The 5,166-nt window shown below is 37.1% G+C and overlaps 2 pseudogenes; both read right to left on the bottom strand.

Moving 5' to 3' along the window:
• Positions 1 to 2,741: 2,741 nt before the first annotated feature.
• LOC145298063 (U2 spliceosomal RNA) lies at positions 2,742 to 2,900 on the bottom strand (annotated as a pseudogene).
• Positions 2,901 to 2,968: 68 nt separating this feature from the next.
• Positions 2,969 to 3,146, bottom strand: LOC145298092 (U2 spliceosomal RNA; annotated as a pseudogene).
• Between the last annotated feature and the right edge of the window lie 2,020 nt (positions 3,147 to 5,166).

Below are 5,166 nucleotides of genomic sequence, written 5' to 3'. Positions count from 1 at the left end.
GAATAAAATTTATATATTATGTATTTATTATATCACCAGAACAATAAGGAAACGTTAAGGGGAAATTTAAGCAATAGAATTTACTATGCTTAATGCTTCGCATCAGAAGAGAAGATATATTATTAGAATGAGTATATTTCTAAGGGAGAAGGGGCAAAATTTCTTATTGAACATACCGAGTTAAATCTAAAGAGCTAAACTCCAGAGCATTTTTATAAATGTACCCGTTTTCTTTATCGAAATAAAATCGTATTGATATCAATTACACACTGTGGAGGCACCGGATTCATTTTCGAAGAATTTGTTTTATCGATGTATTTAGTTCTGCTTATGACATCTTTTAATCTCCGCATATCAATTTTGTGATCTTTCAGTTAATTGAAGATTATCACCTTTTGAATTTACTTTACCATGCACCTTTTTTTGTATGTGGATATGCTTGTGTAGCGGAATTGGCAAAACCAAAATAGGGGTAAATAAAGAGCTTACCTCGGATACGTCTGTCGTTGTGTTGCGGGCCGAGGGGAAGAGAGTGGAAGAGAGTTCCAAGATGGCGTCCATGGGTTTTTATTGGCGTCGACCACATGCAATTCTCGCAGAATCGCATGTGCTCTCGCGCGATTATGCAAATATATAATTCCCGGCCGCTATAAAGGCAGAGCGCTGGGAAGCAGTCAGGCAGTGTCCTGCAGGTTGTGTGTAGGTGGTTCTGACGGTTGTATTGTTCTTTGTGACGAACCACGAATCTGCGAGAAGCGAATTTACTTCTGCCTTTTTTCTATCTCCTTCTTCTTCTTTCTCTACGGTCATTACAGCCAAGAAATCCCTCTCTTCTAGAGGTGGGCGGTGCAGGGCGAAACTGACTATTTCCTGATTTTTGCTTACTACATTTTATTACAGCTTCCTTTGGTCCTTGTTTACTTTTTACCCTTCATTTCTCTTGATAAATACACAGCTTGATAAATACACAGCTTGATAAATACACAGCTTGATAAATACACAGCTTGGTAAATACACAGCTTGGTAAATACACAGCTTGGTAAATGCCAGTAACGAAAACACAAATGTGGTGTTAGACAAATTATTCTTTTTTATTGAATATTTTTCATTTAAATCTATTCAACTTTGCAACCAGTCATCTTTAATTTAAATTAATTAATGGATTGGAAGAAGCTAATATGATAGGCAGCATCTGTTTTTTTCTTGTGTTCTCTTCTATTGTTTCTCGTGAGTAGTGGGAGGTGACGATGGTCGAGTGGTTAACGATACGGACTGACATCCTGGGTATTCCAAGTTCGGAACCAATTCGTTCCACAAAAATCGCTTTCACTTAGGATGTTGGCAAACTTCACTTGGTCACTCCCATAAGTATCCGATGTCTTTCTAGAAAGAATTCTAACTTGAAAAATATCGGGGAAACCAATGCCAACGATAGAATCTTCAGGTTCATGTGATATGATGATGATGATGACTCGTATTTGTTAACGATCATTTCGTATTTATTAACGCTTTATTCCTTTTTAATGGACAAAGCATTAATATTGCGTACTGATGTTTTACTCATCTCACCGGAAGTGGCACATTATTCATAAATTGTTTGGTGCAACTTTATTAGAGTGTGTCTTCGAAAAATGTATTTCAGAGAAAAACATTATATCATAAGTATTAGTATGAATTTCAAAAATTACGAATAATGATCCAATAGAAAAATAATTACAAGCAAAAACAGAATTTTTCGAAGTTGCTAAATTAACCCTTTAGAAGATCGAAATCAGGGGGGGATAACTGCATTCCACCGATGATACTATTTTTCAGGTTATCAGATCGACCATTTTGCTTCTTCTCAATAATACTGCACACTTTTTCCTGAAAATTAGCTCTAGTAGATATTCTACTGGAACATTTTTCATAATTCTTTGAATTTACATTAAATTCGTCATGACACGTAAGTACGTAATAATGTTTTTCCTTGAAATGCCTTTATTCAAAATCACACGATTGCGTCGGATGACACACTAAAGTAAAGTTACACCATTTTTTTTTCTATTTTTTTCCCTCATCCTTTTATCTTTTCACCCCACATCTTTATTCTTCATTACCTATTTCTCGCTTCTTTTAATCTTCTGTATAAGACTGTTGGACATTCATGGATGAAACTTGGTGGACACGTCAGGCATCGACTGAAGATTATTTGTATTATGATTGGGTTGCAGAAAAGGATCGTGAATCATAAAATTCAGAACCCCTTTCTTCCATGAAACGATTTCGTCTTTTAGGCCATTATATATAAAATCGAAGTCGCTGTTGCATGAAAATTAATACATAATTTTAATCAAAATGAGCTTCAGTTCCTAATAAAAAACAAAACAAAAAAAAATGTAGAAAAATTAAAAAAAAAGAAATTAGAAAAGATCGAAAGATGAGCACAGGAAAAAACAAGGCCGATAGCCATTAGTCGTGTGCTCTCATGTAATGAATGAATGCGTGAATGTAGGATTGACATGAAAATCTTAAAGATAAACTAAAATGACCGAAGAATGGGCTGAAATGACTTAAATAAATAAAAAGTAAATGACTTTAATAAACTTAAGGATGAATTGAACGATCTTAAGAATCACTTGAATGCTTGAAAATAACTGGAATCGTTCAAAAACAACTTGAATGATCTGGAGAATGACTTGAATGGCTTTGAGATTGACTGGTTGTAAAGTGGGTGATTATTTTACATTAAATTAATTCAGAAAAGTGATCCCCCACTTTATATCACAAAAATCATTAGATTTAGGGAATTTGAAACCTTATATTAGCTATGTGGCCAAGAAAAAGTTACAAACCTAAGTACAGCATGTAGTAAGCCAGATACTACACTTTGATCTTAGCCAAAAGGCCAAGAAAAGGGTATTTATTTGCTTCCCCGCCGAGCAAATTAGGCATAAGGCCGATTTTTAAAGTGAGGAGAGAAGGGGATTTGGGGACCAACTCCCCGGGGAGTAGGGGAGCTGGATAGTGATAATTGGTATAAAGGGTTGTCCCTACATTGAACAAGGTCTTATATATGGGGTTTCCTCCACATATGGTCTTTGCTTGCAGTATCTGCTGGAACAGATACTACACTTTGATCTTGGCCAAAAGGCCAAGAAAAGGGTATTTATTTGCTCTCCCACCGAGCAAATTAGGCACAAGGCCGATCTTTAATGTGAGGAGTGAAAGAGAAATGGGGACCAGCTCTCCGGGGAGTAGGGGAGCTGGATAGTGACAATTAGTATGAATGGTTGCCCCTACATAGACCAAGGTCTTATATGTGGGGTTGGTATTTATATGCTCCCCCACCTAGAAAATTAGGCACAAGGCCGATTTTTAATGTGAGGAGTGAAGGGGAAAAGGGGACCAACTCCCTGGGGAGTAGGGGAGCTGGATAGTGACAATTGGTATGAAGGGTTGCCCCTACATTGTCAATGTAGGTGTAACCCTTCATACCAATTGTCTTATATGTGGGGTTTCCCCCACATATGGTCTTTGCTTGCAGTATCTGCCGGAACAGATACTACACTTTGATGCTATTTACAATGCCTCCCCACGGGACAGAGTTATACACCAGGGTCGTTTTTTAACGTGGAGAAAAGGTACAAAAATAAAAATTGCCTCAGTCGTGAAGGAGTTCTCCTCCACTGAAAGAGAACGATAAATGGAATGCCGCATCTGAAGAACAGAGTATTTATTTGCTCCCCCACCGAGCAAATTAGGCACAAGGCCGATTTTTAATATGAGGAGTGAAGGGGAAATGGTGCCAACTCCCCGGGGAGTAGGGGAGCTGGATAGTGACAATTGGTATGAAGGGTTGCCCCTACATTGACCAAGGTCTTATATGTGGGGTTGCCCCCATATATGGTCCCCGCTTGCAGCACCTGCCAGAACAGATGCTACACCTTGATCTTGGCCAAAAGGCCAAGAAAAGCTTAAAAAGCTAAGAACAGCATCTATTAACAACAGACCTTTGATCTTAACCAAAAAGGCCAAGCACAAAAGTGTTACGGACAGACCAACAGACCTACCGACCGACAAACCGACCGTAGGACCGACAGAGTGACTTATAGAGTCGCTTGCACGCGACTAAAAAGAAAATAGAGAGGTAGAAAGAATAAAACTTAGCCAAAATAAAGAAAAAAAATAGAAAGAAAGAAAGAAAAGAAAGAGAGAAGAAAAAAGAGAAATGGATTTCAGAAAAAAATTGAAACAAGAAAGGCAATCATAAGGAATAGGAAACTGCTATTAAAAAGAAAACTTTGAAGATATAAAGAATGTGTTCAACTATTTGGATATCCGACATCCCAATTCCTTTTAAGTTATGCAATTTCAATGCAGTAATTTTCGTAAACGTTCTCAATATATTCAAATATCTTTAAGTTAATTTTTTGGAGAAGTATATTTTAGTAATTTAACGATGGATTACTTTTAATTTATACGAGAATCCTAAATACGGTATAATCACACCGGTTCCCGTTAGACCCCTAAAGTTAAGCGACATTCAACCTAGTCACTACCAGATGGGTGACTGTTTGGGAATACTATGCGCAGTATGTAGAAGGATATCGACGACTTCCTGCAAGGTTTGGAAAAAAATCAACATCGTCATCTCCCATGAATAATAATTATTGTTACTCTTATTGTTGACATGAGATGCGCATTAATCTTGAGAATACCAGGACTAAGTAGAAGGAAACCAGTTAGCAGGAAGAGATATTCACAAGCAAAGAAGCTACTGGAATATAAAACGTGTTATAATGAGGTGTTAAAATAGTCTATGTATACATAGCTTCCGCCTATCTCTGCATGTTTCCAGTCGTCTTGGAATTAACTGGAATTAAAATAGTACCGACTCAAGAGAGGTGTGGTTGAAGACTGCGCAACACTTGCCACAAAAACTTTACGCGCAGGCACCCTTCATTGGGTACCCATAATCTATCATGACTGAAGAGATCCGTCTAGAACATTCTCATACCCTACTGTTTGAATACCAAATTATTTGTACGTCCTTAAAATAAGCAACTTTTATTTTTAAAACATTCGAGATGAAATGTTGAAAAATATGTTTTTACCGATTATTTATATTTTATTCTCTGTGTTAGCCTTTGCTTTTTGATGATAGAGGATGATTTTCATATATGA

The sequence above is a fragment of the Euprymna scolopes genome, chromosome 18 (genome assembly GCF_053919585.1).
Source record: "Euprymna scolopes isolate OS-2025 chromosome 18, ASM5391958v1, whole genome shotgun sequence".
In the NCBI taxonomy this organism is placed as follows: Eukaryota; Metazoa; Mollusca; class Cephalopoda; order Sepiida; family Sepiolidae; genus Euprymna; species Euprymna scolopes.
Note: the sequence above shows the minus strand (reverse complement) of the source record. Positions and strands in the feature narration are given on the sequence as shown.